This window comes from Ceratotherium simum, chromosome 29, assembly GCF_057802395.1.
Source record: "Ceratotherium simum simum isolate JZ-2026a chromosome 29, ASM5780239v1, whole genome shotgun sequence".
Taxonomy (NCBI): Eukaryota; Metazoa; Chordata; class Mammalia; order Perissodactyla; family Rhinocerotidae; genus Ceratotherium; species Ceratotherium simum.
In genome coordinates, this window is record NC_141928.1 from 39,440,825 (window position 1) to 39,457,149 (window position 16,325).

The window sequence follows — 16,325 nt, forward strand, 5'->3', positions numbered from 1 at the left end:
CTCAACCGCTAAGCCACGGGGCCGGCCCCACATCCTTCTAGTTAGAGCCACCGTTTTCTGTATGGTGTGAGGTAGGAAACAAAACTTTACTTCAACTGTCTAATCAGTTCCAGTCATTTATTGGATAATCATTTTATTTTTGTATTGGTTAGAAATGTCACTCTTATCATAGAGCAGTTATTATTAGGAAATAGTTCTTCAAATTAACAAATGGTAATAACCTATTTATAATCTTATATGATTGTGTATTAGATTGTGTTATTTATATGCTGAGAATTCATAGGGTCAGTTTTTTTCTCAAAGTATGTGTAGTCTGACAAGGAGTATACTTTTTTTCTAAATAGATCTTTGCCTTATTGAAGGTTGTTCTGCTTATTTAGGTGGCCCTACTTTGAAAGACAACCACTCAGTAGAGTAGAAAGTGGCAAATTAGGGGTTTGAAGAATGGGGTTCTAGTTTTAGACCTGCCACTTCACTGACTGCTACTTTGTACAAGTCAGCCTGTCTGTTTTGTTTTGCTCAAACTGCAGAAATAATAATCCCTATCCTACCTACTACCAAGTATTGTTCAGGATTCAATGCGATAATGGATATAAAAGTACTTTTAATTGGTAAAGCAGTTTAAATGTAAGGAATTAACTGCATTTTAACTTTTCCTCCCTTTCTCTTATAGGTAGTGTTGGTGCTTCTTTTCAGTGCCAGTCCATCCATCACGACCACATTTGTCATGATGACAGTGACAAGGTGAGGTCTATGCTGATGTCTGCCTGGTGAAAATGCATGCTGTCCGTACATTGCTGGGTTCACTGGTGTAACTCTGGACCTAGTGCCAGGAGAATGTGACTTGGGGGGCACAATGTTGAGATGCAGAAGGTCTTGCAGGTTTGTGTGTCAGATTATTAGATTGCTCCAGAAAACTTGAGGATAATTCCCCGGAGATGAGCTGGACTCTTGATAAACCTTCCATTTTCTTACCTTCATCCCTGTCCCTGCCGCTGTCCTTCCTCTTTTCCTGCACAGCCTGGGTGGATTCTCTCACTCTCTTTTTTTCTTTTTGCAGGGAAAGATCTGCCCTGAGCGAACATCTGTTGCCAGTCTTTCTCTTTTTTTCCCCCTCCCCAAAGCCCCAGTACATGATTGTATATCCTAGTTGTAGGTTGTTCTAGTTCTTCTCTGTGAGCCCCACCACAGCATGGCTCTTCTCTCTCTCATTCCCCATGACTGGGAAGTGAACCCGGGCCACCGAAGTGGTGAGTGCCAAACTTTAACCACTAGGCCATCAGGGCTGGCTCTGGATTCTCTTTATATATGAACAAGTGCTCCCAAATGTGATAACTATCTCAGCAGTTGTGTCTTGTTTCTGATTTGAAATATCTCAGACATTCCAACTTTGTTTGTTTTTATAGTTGATTGTTGCTAGATTATAGTTTCTTCTCATCTTTACTTTTTTTTTTAAGCTCTGTTTCCAAAGCCCAATTTAAATGTTGAGGATTGAGAATGGAACCTGTCTGATTCATTGACAAGAAACCTACTTAGGGCCTGTTTTGTTTTGTTTCTGTTTTAAATCAGGTCCAAACTCTTGGTGATTTTGTTTCATTTTGGTGTTTTGCTTCTGTTCTTTTTATCTCTAAAGAAACCTGGTCTTTGGGGACTTTCCGGTGCTCATCAACACCCTTGATGGCCCAGCTGTTGCTGTGGATACATTAGTGGGCGTGGTGTTTGGAACATCTGGCTGCTAATGTTGGATGGGCTTAAATTTAGTCTTTTCCATCATCAGTTTCCAGTGGGTTTTCTCCCATTTCCTGTGTCTTCTATGCAGGAATATGTCACTCCCTTGGTAGTTTCCCCAGGCTGACCAATCCAAGTAATCTTTCTCTGTGCTCTTTTAATCAAGAGCCTCCTCCTTCATCCTGTTGGAGCTAGATCAAGAAGTTGGTTGATCATTGGGATTTTTCAGATGGCTGTCTTTGTTCTATGTGTTGATCTCTCTGTCTTTGTGAGCTTTGCTCAGACAGATTTCAGTCTCTTTACAGAGAGTGGTATGCTTTTAGCATTCCAGAGTCTGTTTTATTATTACAGTAATCCAGAGGCATGGGTTAAACATTTAACTTCTTTTAGAAGCAGGCCACTGAAAGAGACTTCTAGACTATATAGTTGGCCCTGTTACAGCACAAAGGGCATGATCTGCTCACCACGAGACAAAACCCAATCGTCAAGAGGCAAGACGTTGGAAAAGAAAGGGCAATTTATTACAGTTTGCTAGCAGGGGGGAAGATGGCCGACTAATGTCTCAAAGAACCATCTTACAGAATAAAGACTACAGGCCAGTTACATATAGAGAGCTGGTCCCAGGGTGGGGGCATCCATCTGATTACTGGGTGAAGGCATCTGGTCTCAGGGTAGGGACATCCGTCTGGTCTTAGTTCCTGGCAGTCCTTCGTTTTACTTGACATGCCTCAGAGACTGGAGCAATGCCCTATACCTTGATCTTTCAGTTGTCCTTGATGATGGCCATCAGCATAGACTTTCTGCCTGGGGGTCATTGCATTCCTAAGGAACTCAAAAGAACACAGTTACCAACTTATAGCAGCTGGGAGGGGCCATAAAATCCAGAGTTAGTCAGAAGTCATTCTAAGTAACAATATCGTTTCTTTTCTACAATATGACTTCCCTTATGTCAACCTTGTGTATTGAGCCAGTATCAGCTCCGTAAATTCAGTATACCACAGATTTTAGAAATGAGCATTTGAAAATAAGAGTGATGATAGAAGGAAAAGGCAAAATCAGTTTAGGTCAGTAATATTACAAACAATTGTGTTTTATAATTGTGAAGATGATTTGGGTTAAATTTTCCTTCCCCTGCTAAAATATAATATGCCTTTGTTCATTCGTTCATTTATGGTGGAGAAGCCAAACTGTTCTGTTCTGTCTCCAGGTTTAGAGTCTGGAGATGCAATTTGTGTTCACCTCTGCCAGATACTTTCCATCTACTTTTTAAAATGCTTTTCCTCCTAATTTCTGAATCTTTGTAGGATTGATTTTGTGCTTTTAGAAGATGGGATTTTTCCTGAGATAATGGGGAGAGGGAAGAGAAGTTGAAGGTATTTTGTCACTTGATTGGCAGATCAAAGAACTGTCAGGAACTGCTCTCCTCTCTCTCCTGCCTACCATAGATATACTTGTGATTGTTTCCCAGAGGGAAATGAAGAGAATGGATTAGGGTCCTTTGACTATGTATTTATAATTTATTCAACTGATTCAGTCAGCAAATAATATTTATTGATTGGCAGCTATGTGTGTAGGCACTTGGGGAATACATCAGGATACAAAACAAATAAAAGATCACTGTTTTTTTCATGAGTGTACAGCCTAACTGGGGGAGACAGACAATAAAAATAAACATAATATGTAAATTATGTAGTATGTTACAATAAGTGCAGTGGGTTAAAGAAAATGTAGAGCAGACTATATGGACTACCAAGAGTTGGATGTTACAGATTGAAGCTTTGAATAGGATCATCAGGCATCATTCTGGGGAGGAGAGTGGTGGATAACGTGTTTAAAAATCAGATGTGTATGTTTGCAACAGCTTCTGACTACTTTCTTTCTATAAGAAATGGGTATTGGTTTTGCAAAACGAACCTGCTGCCTGATACATACCACTTGGATGTGTGCGTGTATACACACACACACACACATGCACACATTCTCTCTATCTCTCTCACTGAGAATTGAAGGGATTGTAGAGCACAGCTAATCCAACCCTCTTTTTTTTTTCTTTTGGTGAGGAAGATTGGCCCTGTGCTAACATCTGTGCCCATCTTTCTCTATTTTGTGTGTGGGGCACCACCACAGCATGGCTTGATGAGCAGTGCATAGGTCTGCGCCCAGGATCCGAACCTGCGAACCCTGTGCCGCTGAAGCAGAGTGCCCGAACTTAACCACTATGCCACCAGGCTGGCCCCTCCAACCCTCTTTTTAAAGATTTTATTTATTTATTTTCCCCCCAAAGCCCCAGTAGATAGTTGTATGTCATAGTTGCATATCCTTCTAGTTGCTGTATGTGGGACACGGCCTCAGCATGGCCGGAGAAGCGGTGTGTCAGTGCGCCCCCGGGATCCGAACCCGGGCCGCCAGCAGCGGAGCGCGCGCACCTAACCGCCAAGCCACGGGGCCGGCCCCAACCCTCTTTTTAAAATAAACTTGGAAGCTGTTACCCCAATGGGAGGAATGACTTATTCAGGAGTCACCCTGCAGTGCTGGGGCTAGACCAAATCTTCTATCCCCAATATGAGTCATGTAAAAGAATTGCTTAGCTGTTCTGAACACATTGTTAAAACACATGTTGATGCTTTGCTTATTATCCTCACTTAACTTCCAGGCATGGTCCATTTCTCAGATTTGGAAACAAAAGGTGATTTTTCTTAAAAGTTGCCTCAATTTTAACTAATCCACATGTGACTGGGGGTGGAACCAGGGGTCAGGCAAGGAGAAAGAGGACCAATCCATTTATTGGGCCCCCTTCTACAGCTTTGGAAATGGTGACAGGTCCCTAAATTCCGTGGCTTTGCCTGTTCTCCAACTCACGTTTCTCTGCTGATGTACATCAGCTTGTAGCCTATAGTGCTGGAAAGAGCTGATTCCAGGCCTGAGGTTTACCATTGAATACTGTGAGTTGCAAATTCTCATATTACCAGTTTATACTGGATACAGCAATTCATACACAAGCCCTCCAGCAGTATTTTTATATGCATTCGTAGTGCCATAATCCATAATTTCCAGGTAGCCAAGACTTCATGTATTTATTATATATTTGAGTATTTATTACAGTTGTGCCGCATAATGATGTTTCAGTCAACGATGGACTGCATATACGACAGTGGTCCCATAAGATTGTAATGGAGGTGAAAAATTCCTACTGCCTAGTGACATCGTAGCCATCATAATGTCATAGCCATCATAATGTTGTAGTGCAGTGCATTACTCGTGTGTGGTGATGCTGGTGTAAACAAACCTACTGTGCTCCCAGTTATATAAAAGTATACCACATACAATGATATACACTACATAATATTTGATAATGAAGAACTCTGTTACTGGTTTATGTATTTACTATACTATATGTATATATATTTTTTTTTGTGAGGAAGATCAGCCCTGAGCTAACATCTATGCTAATCCTCCTCTTTTTGCTGAGGAAGACTGGCTCTGAGCTAACATCTGTTGCCAGTCCTCCTCCTTTTTTTTTTTTTTTTTTTTTTGACCCCCAAAGCCCCAGTAGATAGTTGTATGTCATAGCTGCACATCCTTCTAGTTGCTGTATGTGGGACGCGGCCTCAGCACGGTCAGAGAAGCGGTGTGTCGGTGCGCGCCTGGGATCCGAATCCGGGCCGCCAGCAGCAGAGCGCATGCACTTAACCGCTAAGCCACGGGGCCGGCTCTGTATTATATATTTTAATGTTACTTTAGAGTGTACTCTTTCTACTTACTAAAAAGAAAAAGTTTACTGTAAAACAGTATGCTATGTTAACATTGTTCGGTAGCAGCCTCATACATCTCGTGTTTACTGCATCTCTGGATCACATCATTTCTCTTGTGCCTGTTTTTATCTCTTGTTGTTTCGTTCATCCTAGCTCCTAAGCATACAAAATCCACTGTTAATGTTGCCAGTAAAAGGCTACTTGGAGTGATTAACCTGGAAATGAAATTAAAAGTGATTAAGGGGGCCGGCCCCGTGGCCTAGCGGTTAAGTGCGTGCGCTCCGCTGCTGGCGGCCCGGGTTCGGATCCCGGGCGCGCACCGACGCACCGCTTCTCTGGCCATGCTGAGGCCACGTCCCACATCCAGCAACTAGAAGGATGTGCAGCTATGACATACAACTATCTACTGGGGCTTTGGGGGAAAAAAATAAACAAAAATTAAAAATTAAAAAAAAAAAATTTAAAGTGATTAAGGACTATGAAGGTGGAAAATCAGTGATAGTTACTGCTCACCAGTAAGGCATGTCCCATTTCACCTTAGCTATTATGATCTTGAAGAACAAGAACCAAGTAACAGATGCTGTTAAAGGATCTGCTTCATTGAAGGCACTGCGACTAACAAAAGTTCAGGAAGGGCCTATATTAAACATGGAGAAACTTCTAATGACCGGAAGAAACTTGTAATGACTGGATTGAAGACCAGACACAGAAACATCTCTCTCACCACCATGACAATCATGGCCAAAGCAAAACGTTTGCAATGTTGAAAGAAAATACTGGACCTAACTTATGATGCTGAATTTACTGCCAGCTTTAGGTGGTTTCAATGGTTCAAGAACCGTTATTACGTGATGTGAAAGTGAGTGATGAGTCTGCGAGTGCTGATGTGAAAGCAGCTGAAGAATCTTTGGAGACTGTGTATAAGCTGATTGTGGAGGAAGATTACTTGCCAGAGCAAATATTCAGTATGGGTGAAATCTCTCTGTTCTGGACATGGAGGCCTGAAAGGACTTGCATCCATAAGGAGCCAAGTCCACGCCAGGTTTCAAGGCTTTCAGGACGGCATACCAGTCCTGCTTGGGGCAGTGCTGCAGGCTGCAAACTGAAACCCTTTGTGATCTGGCACAGTGAGACCCCAGGGCCTTCATGCATGTCGGTAAGCACACACTGCCAGTGTTCTACAGGAGCAATAGGAAGTCATAGATGACCTCGCTTCTCTTCCCAGATGCCCTCCTGAATTGCTGTGCCAGTGAAATGGAGAAGTACTACTTGGAGAATAACATACCTTTCAAGATTTAGCTTATTTTTGATAATGCTCCCAGACACCCTCCTTTTATTGGTGATCTTCATCCCAATATCGAAGTGGTGTTTCTCCCTCCAAATGCTACCTCTTTGATCCAACCAGTGGATCAAGGAGTTATGGCAGCTTTTAAGGCCTACTACCTGAGGAGCATCTTTGCCCAAACTTGCTGCACTGAGGAAGACACTGATGCAATTCTGGAAGGATTATAACATTTATGACTGCATCAAGAATTTTGCTTGAGCTTGGGGTGGTGTCACCAAGGAGTGTATGAATGACATCTGGAAGAAGACACTTGGGGTTTGTCTGTTACTTCAAAGGATTTGGCATTGAGATGGCATTTGCTGTTGAGATGGCAAACAACTTTAACCTGGGCGTGGATGACTATGACATTGAGGAGCTCTCAGAGGTGGTTCCTGAGGAACTGACTAATGAGGAGTTGCTGGAACTAGAACAGGAATGCATAGCTGAAGAAGAGGCAAGAGAAAAGGAAACTACAAGAGAAGAAAAAGAAGAACTCCCAAGAAAATTTGCAATGAAGAGTTTATCAGGAGCTTTTGCAGACCTCAACAAACCCTTTAAAAAGTTGAAAAACATGGACCCCAACACCAAAAGGTTTTCATTAATAGAGAGGAATGTTCGTCGTGCGTTATCTGCTTACAGGCAAATCTATGATGAAAAAAAGAAACAAACCAGGGAAACCACCCTGGACATATTTCTCAAAAGAATGACATCTCCTTAAGAAGAGCCTCAGGCAGGTCCTTTAGGAGGTATTCCAGAAGAAGGCATTGTTATCATAGGAGAAGATAGCTCTATGCATGTTACTGCCCCTGAAAACCTTCCAGTGGGACAAGACATGGAGGTGGAAGACAGTAATACTGATGATCCTGACGCTGTGTAGGCCTGGGCTAATGTGTGTGTTTATGTCTTAGTTTTTAACAAAAAAGTTTTAAAAAATAAAAAAAAAATTTTTTTTTAAATAGAAGAAAGCTTATAGAATAAGGATATAAAGAGTACATTGTACAGCTGTACAGTGTGTTTGTGTTTTAAGCTAAGTAGTAATAATTTTATTTATTTATTTATTTTCCCCCCAAAGCCCCAGTGGATAGTTGTATGTCATAGCTGCCCATCCTTCTAGTTGCTGTATATGGGACGCGGCCTCAGCATGGCCGGAGTAGCAGTGCGTTGGTGCGCGCCAGGGATCCGAACCTGGGCCGCCAGTAGTGGAGCACGCGCACTTAACCGTTAAGCCAGGGGGCCGGCCCTAAGCTAAGTAGTATTACAGAAGAGGCAACAAGTTAAAAAATTAGGGGCCAGCCCTGTGGCGTAGTGGTTAAGTTTGTGTGCTCCAGTTTGGCGGCCTGGGGTTCATGGGTTTGGATCCCGGGCGTGGACCTTTGCACCACTCATCAAGCCATGCTGTGGCAGCGTCCCATACACAAAGTAGAGGAAGATGGGCACAGATGTTAGCTCAGGACCGATCTTCCTCACACACACAAAAAAAGTTAAAAAGTTAAAAAGTTTATAAAGTAAAAAAGTTACAGTGAGCTAAGGTTAATTTATTATTGAAGAAAGAAATTTTTTTAATAAATGTAGTGTAGCCTAAGTCTACAGCGTTTATAAAATCTACAGTAGTATACAGTGATGTCCTAGGCCTCCATATTCACTTACCACTCACTCACTGACTCACCCAGAGCAACTTACAGTCCTGGAAGCTCCACTCGTGGTAGGTGCCCTGTACACGTGTACCATTTTTTAATCTTTTATACCATATTTTTACTGTACCTTTTCTATGTTTAGATACATAAATACTTACCATTGTGTTACAGTTATCTACAGTATTCAGTACAGTAATGTGCCATACAAGTTTGTAGCCTAGGAGCAATAGGCCATACGTACCATATAGCCTAGGTGTGTAGTAGGCTAGGTTTGTGTAAATACACAATATGGGGCCGGCCCCGTGGCTTAGCGGTTAAGTGCGCGCGCTCCGCTGCTGGTGGCCTAGGCTCGGATCCCGGGCCTGCACTGACGCACCGCTTCTCCGGCCATGCTGAGGCCGCGTCCCACGTACAGCAACCAGAAGGATGTGCATCTGTGACATACGACTATCTACTGTGGCTTTGGGGGAAAAATAAATAAAATTAAAAAAAAAAAGTTTATTAAAAAAATAATAAATAAATACACAATATGATGTTCACACTACAGTGAAATCGCCTAATGATGCATTCCTCAGAACGTGTCCCCGTCATTAAACAGTGCATGACTGTATTTACCAAGCACTCTTCTGGCCATTAGAGACAATGCATTGAACAACAGATAGGAGTCCTTACTCTTACGAAGCTTGTTTTCTGTAAGTGGGTTAGGGAGATGGCGAGACAGTAAATAAAGATACTGTTAATTGGTCATTTGTGCTATGAAGAATAATAAATCAGGGAAGGGGTATAGGAGTATTGGGAGAAGATTGCTTCCCAAACCTGGTAGTCATAACACCCTTTGAAATAGGAGTTGTTTTATCCACATTCATAGGTGAGGAATGTGAGACATAGATAAGTAATTTGCCCCAGGTTACCCAGGTAGTAAGTAGTAAAACTGAGATTCAAACCCAAGCTGCCTAGCTCCAGAGTCTGACTCTACTATCTGAAGAAATCCATTCCTATTTTAGCTTCACTCACTCAACTATGATGTGCTCAGAGAAAAAGATATCTGCAAGTGGGGAGGGCCCTGGTGAATCACAGGGAAACTAAGTCAGTTGGCTGGCCGTCTCTGTCAGTTTTTCTTGCCCAGATCCTTTTGGCCTCCATTCTGATTCATGACTGTTACTCCAGGCTCCTCTAACTTGACACCTGTACCCTGCTTCATAGTCAGAATTCTGTGGTTTTTTATAAGAACTCTCACGTTGTTTGTTGCCATATTGTGATGATCAAATGTGATGGTTATGTAAAAGTACTTTAAAAGCATAAAGTATAACACAGAAATGTGATTGTGATAGCATCTTTATGTTTCACCTAGATGTTGAAATTAACCCAACTCAGCTAGTGTTCAGAATAGTCTCCTTGTCATGGTGAGAACAAGCTTGGGGGGCGGGGAGGGAATAGGTCTGTCTAGAGGATGAGATACAGTATTGCACAATTTGATAAAAAGAAACTATTCCTTCAGGTGAGATGAAGTAATTTGTAGCCTCAATGGTATATTTTTTTCCAGAGTGGCCCGGTACACTTCCAGGAAGGCTGGCCATTTGAAAGAGGGAAATGGGAGAATTCTTTCTAAACTGCGTATATATAAGTGGCTACTCAGAGCAGAAGTCTTTTCTGGGCAAAATTTCCTTGTGCTAGCCTTAGAGCCATTTGTCACAGACAAAGGCATCAGTTCAGTCTGTGTATAGATAATCCCTTGCAGACTCTTTTCAGGGAAGGTGGGAAATGTGTTACTGGTTTTTCTACCATGACCATATACTTCTTTATACGTCTTGATCTTTTAAATTTATTTATTTTTTAAAATTGCATGTTGGATTGTAAAAAGATATACAGTACTACCTTTCATCCTTCTCCCTGGAAGTAACAATTGGAATTTTAGTATTAACAGGATTTTTTTTTTTTTTTTTTTTTTTGCTGAGGAAGATTGGCCTTGAGCTAACGTCTGTGCTAATCTTCCTCTTTTTGCTTGAGGAAGATTCGCCCTGAGCTAACATCTGTGCCAGTCTTCCTCTACTTTGTATGTGGGTCACCCCACCACAGCATGGCCGCTGACAAGTGGTGTAGGTCTGTGCCCAGGAACCGAACCCGGGCCGCCAAAGCAGAGCGCGCCAAACTTTGACCACTAGGCCATGGGGTCAGACCCTTAACATGATTTTTTAAAGCTATATTTGTATAAAATATTTTTCACCTTTGCAAACAGTGGTTTTTGGTATCTTCAAAGAGATGTACAACTATCCCCACCATCTAATTTTAGAATGTTTTTGTCATCCCCCCTCAAAAACTCATATCCGTTAGCAGTCACTCCCCATTGTTCCTTTCCCCAGGCTCCTGGCAACCACTAGTTTTTCTGTCTCCATGAATTTGCCTGTTCTGCACATTTCATGTAAATGGAATCACACAATATGTGGCTTTTTGTGTCCAGCTTCTCTCACTTAGCATGATGATTTCACGGTTCATTCATGTTGTAGCATGAATCAGTACTCCGTTCCTTTTTTTATGGGTGAATAATATTCACCCATAGTATGGCTCTAACACATTTTGTTTATCCATTTACCAGTTAATAGATATTCAGTTCCATATTTTGGTTATTATGAGTAATGTTGTAATGAACATTTTCGTGTAAGTATGTTTTTGTTTAGTTGGTCCCATGACAGATTTTTGTTTGACATTTTGAGGAACTGCCAAACTGTTTTCCAAACTGGCTGCACTGTTTTGCATTCTAGCCAGTGCATGAGGGTTCCGCTTTCTTCACATCCTTGCCAGTACTTTTTGATTGTTTTTTAAATTACAGCCATTGTAGTGAGTGTGAAGTGGCATCTCATTGGAGTTTTAATTTGCATTTCTCTAATGACTAAGTATGCTGAGCATCTTTTTATATGCTTCTTGGCTATTCGTAACCCTTCTATGGTCGGTTAAAAAAAAAGTCAGTTAAAGATCTCTTCCATTGTTCTTGCCCCAGGTGCTTTAAAAAAAAAATCAATCAAATCTCCCCAGGTCCCTAATTGTTGTTATACGCGTCCATTATGGAAATTTGGGGAAGTACATAGAAATAGACTGTGTCATAAGTAAACTCACCATCTTTCAGTAGATAACCACTCTTAAGCATTTTTCCTTCAAATTTTTCTTTGCATTCTCTGCATGGTTAAAATAAAACTAAATTGTTCTGATTATCAATGGCAGTGTAATTAATTACCCTAAAACTGAGTGGTGCAAAGCATATCTTTTAGTATCTTTCATGGTTCTGGGGTTTCCTGCGCTCAGCTGGGTGGCTCTTGCTTGGAGTTTCTAATCCACTGCAGTCAAACAGCAGCTGAGGGTGGAGTCATCTTGAAGTCCTCACTCACATGTCTGATGGTTGATGCTGGCTGTCAGCTGGGACTTCACTTGGGGCCCTCAGCCTGAGCACCTACGTGTAGCGTGGGCTTCCTCAGAGCATGGCAGCTTGATTCCAAGAGTGACTGTCCCAGGAGGACCAGACAGATGCTGTGTGGCCTTTTATGACCTAACTTCAGAAGTTACAAAGCATCACTTCCACCGCAGTCACAGGCCTGCCGAAATTCAGGAGGAGAGGGAATATCAATCCCACCCCTGGGGAGGAATGTCAGCATAACAAGAAGAGAAGGGTGGGAAGGGTGGGAGAACTTATCATGGCCATCTTGGAAAATAAAATCTGCATACTATGTATACATGAAACATCAGTTACAATGGCTGCTTAATGTTCCACCATAAGGACACATGGTCATTTATTTAACCTGTCTTTAATTGTGGAGCTTTAGATCATTTAAAAAAACTATTATGCATTTATTCATTCAGCAAATATTTATTAAGTGCCTACTATGTGCCAGGCACTATTGAGTCCCCAGGATACAGTGGTGAAAAGAATGACAAGGGAGGTCCTTGTTCTTCTGGTACTTATTTTTTGTGGAAGGGGCAGAAAATGAACTGTATATGTAAACCAGTGAATAATTAGATACTGTAAGTGGTTGGCAAGTAATTGGGCTGTTGGCTACTCTAGATTAGGTGTTAGGGAAGCCCTTTAAGCAGGTGACACTTAGGCTAAAATCTGAATAAGAAGGACCAAATCGGGCGTGGCCCCGTGGCCAAGTGGTTAAAATTCCGCTTCGGCAGCCTGGGTTCATGAGTTCAGATCCCAAGCACGGACCTACTCTACTCACCAGACATGCTGTGGAGGTGTCCCACGTATAAAGTAGAGGAAGATTGGCACAGATGTTAGCTCAGGGCTAATCTTCCTCAAGCGAAAAAAAAAACAGGAAGATTGGCAACGGATGTTAGCTCAGGGCAAATCTTCCTCAGAAAAAAAAGAAGAAGGAACAAATCATGAAAATCTGGGCCATGAGGAGAACATTTTAGGGAGAGGAAACAGTGCAAAGGCCCTAAGTTTAGAAAGATTAGGCAAACTGAAGGAAGGCTGATGTGCATAGCAGAGTGGATGAGAGTGGAGGTAATGTGAAATGAGGTTGAAGAGGTAGGCATAGGCCAGATCATGTAGATCTTGGTAAGCCAGGGAAAAAAGTTTAAATTTTATTCTGCTTGTAATGGGAAGCCTTTGGAAAGTTTTAAGCAAAGGAACAACATGATCTGGTTTATATGTATATATGTGTATATTTTGTGTGTGTGTGTGAGGAAGATTAGCCCTGAGCTAACATCTGATGCCAATCCTCCTCTTTTTTTTTTTTTTTTTTTTTTTGTGAGGAGATCAGCCCTGTGCTAACATCTGCCAATCCTCCTCTTTTAGCTGAGGAAGACAGGCCCTGGGCTAACATCCGTGCATGCCCATCTTCCTCCACTTTATATGGGACGCTGCCACAGCATGGCTTGACAAGCGGTGCGTCGGTGCACACCCAAGATCCGAACCGGTGAACCCCTGGCCGCCGCAGCGGAGTGCGCGCACTTAACCACTTGTGCCACCAGGCTGGCCCCAATCCTCCTCTTTTTGCTGAGGAAGATTGGCCCTGGGCTAACATCCGTGCCCATCTTCCTCTACTTTATATGGGACGCTGCCACAGCATGGCTTGATAAGCAGTGCGTTGGTGCGCGCCCGGGATCTGAACCTGCGAACCCCGGGCCGCCAAAGCAGAGCACGTGCACTTAACCTCTGAGCCACTGGGCCAGCCCCTCTGGTTTATATTTTTAAAACATCTCTTTTGCTGCTGTGATGAGATTTTTTTTTTTTTCCAGTGAGGAAGATCAGCCCTAAGCTAACACCCATGCCAATCCTCCTCATTTTTTGCTGAGGAAGACTGGCCCTGAGCTAACATCTATGCCCATCTTCCTCCACTTTATGTGGGACGCCGCCACAGCATGGCCTGACAAGCGGTGACTCAGTGCGCGCCCAGGATCCGAACCCGGGCCACCAGCAGTGGAGTGCACGCACTTAACCGCTACGCCACAGGGCCGGCCCCGAGATTTTTTATAATTGTGGTAAAATACAGCTAACATAAAATTTATCTTAACTGTTTTTAAGCGTACAGTTCAGTAGTGTTAAGTACCTTCATATTGTTGTGCAGCCATCTCCAGAACTGTTTTTTCTTGCAAAACGGAAACTGTATCCATTAAACAATAACTCCACATTCTCCTTCACCCCCAGCCCTGGCAATCACCATTCTGCTTTCTGTCTCTGTGAATTTGTGTGTTCTATGTACCTCATATAAGTGGAGTCATACAATATTTGTCTTTTTGTGCCTGGCTTATTTCACTTAGCATAATCTTGTCAAGGTTCATCTATATTGTAGCGTGTGCCAGAATTTCCTTCCTTTTAAAAGCTGAGTAATAGTCCATTGTGTGTTTATAACACATTTTGTTTATCCATTCATCCAAGGATGGACACTTGGATTGCTTCCATGTTTTGGCTATTGTGAATAATGCTGCTAGGAACATAGGTGTGCAAATATCTCTTTGAGACCCCACTTTCAGTTCTTTTGGGTGTATACTCAGAAGTGGATCATTTCTGTTTTTAATGTTTTAAGGAACCACTATAGTGTTTTCCAAAGTCGCTGCACTATCCTACATTCCTGCCAACAGTGCACAAGGATTCTAATTTTTCCACATCTTTGCAAACACTTTTTTTTTTAATGGTAGCCATCCTAATAGTTATGAAGTAGTATCTCATTGTGGTTTTGATTTGCATTTCACTACTGATGAGTGATGTTGAGCGTCTTTTCATGTGCTTGTTGGCCATTTGTGTATCTCTTTGGAGAAATATCTATTCAAATCCTTTGCCCATTTTTTAATCAGGTTTTGGTTTCTGTTCAGTTGCAGGAGTTCTTTATATATTCTGTGTATTAACCACTTATCAGACATATGATTTACAAATATTTTCTCCCATTCTGTAGGTTGCCTTTTCACTCTGGTGATTGTGTCCTTTGCACAGAAGTTTTTATTTTGAAGTAATCCAATTTATTTTTTTCTCTGTCTCAGGACAGACGTTGCCTGTCCTTTTGGTGTCATATCCAAGAAATCATTGCCAAATACAGTGTCATGAAGCTTTTCTTCTATGTTTTTTCCTAAAAGTTCTACAGTTTTACCTCTTATGTTTAGGTCTTTGACTCATTTTAATTTTTGTCTATAGTGTAAGGTGAGGAGATCTGTCTTTATAGTTTTGCATATGGATATCCAGTTTTCCCAACACTGTTGTTAAAAAGAGTGTTCTTTTCTCATTGAATTGTCTTGGGACCCTTGTATGTCATTTGACCATATATGTACAGGTTTATTTGTGGGCTCTCTCTTCTATTCCATTGGTCTATATGTCTGTCCTTATGCCAGTACCACAGTGTTTTGATTACTGTAGCTTTGTAATAAGTTTTGAATGATCTGTTTGTCGAGCCTAGATTACTAGTGTAGAATTGAATCGAAGGATATGAATATTTTTCAGCCTTTGTCTCTCTTGATGTATTTTTTCACACATTCATGTGCATCAGTTTATGCTTCCATGAGAATGCTTGTCTCACTTCCTTTTCACATCATTGAATATCATCCATAGTGTCATTTACTTTGTGAATATGATTGGTGAGGAATGTGTCTAATTGTTTTAATGTGTATTTCTTTGATTACTATTGAGGTTGTATAGCTTTTCATATATGTTCATTTGTTCATTAGTCATTTGTATGGCTTTTTCAAAAATTGTCTTTTGCATATTTTTCTCTTCTTTTGGGATATTCCTATTTTCCTATCACTTTGTATGGGAACATTAATCATCTTTCATATTTGCAAAAACTTTCCCAGCTTTTAATTTCTAATGAATTTTTTTCCCCATACAAAAATTTACAATTATTTTGGGAGCAAATCTATTGATATAGTCCTTTGAGATGTACTTCATTGCTTTCATGTTGAGGAAATCTGTCTCCATTCAGATATTTATCTACATTTTCTTACAGTTTTCTTAATTTTATATTATACTTCCTGAGCTATATGGTATTATTATGTGACCTAATGTGTTTTTGAATAGATTCTCTTGGCCTCATTGTGAAATATCTGAGGTAATTAGAAATATGATGTAATGATAGGTATTTTGAGATTGTTAATTGACACTCTTTTTTTGGCCTTTGTAGTGTCCTTGCCTGCTAAGTTTATTTTGTTTTTATTTGTAAGACACTGTTGTAACAGGAACAAGCAAGCAGAGGAGGGATAAATAAACTTCTGGTGGCCGCTTAAATTTTATATTTGGTCTACAAAGAGTTTTCCTGCTTTAAGAGTTTTTATTTAAGGTTATCATTTCTGTTTTGTGGTGTAAATGGGAATTCTGTTCAGGTAACACACTTCCTTCTTTAACTTAGATCAAGTCTGGAAAGGCCTGTCGAACGTGGCATGGGCAGGAGGGTGCAGGGTTCGTGG

The 16,325-nt window shown here is 41.3% G+C and overlaps 1 protein-coding gene across 4 annotated transcripts in view; it reads left to right on the forward strand.

Annotated features, from left to right (window-relative positions):
• Positions 1-16,325, forward strand: part of RNF38 (ring finger protein 38) — a 183,594-nt gene that overhangs the window by 86,892 nt on the left and 80,377 nt on the right. For all 4 annotated transcript variants that reach the window (XR_015549003.1, XM_087419491.1, XM_087419494.1 and 1 more), the window contains exon 2: positions 674-744. The gene's annotated coding sequence lies outside the window, so the exon portion shown is untranslated. The remainder of the gene's footprint in view (positions 1-673; positions 745-16,325) is intronic.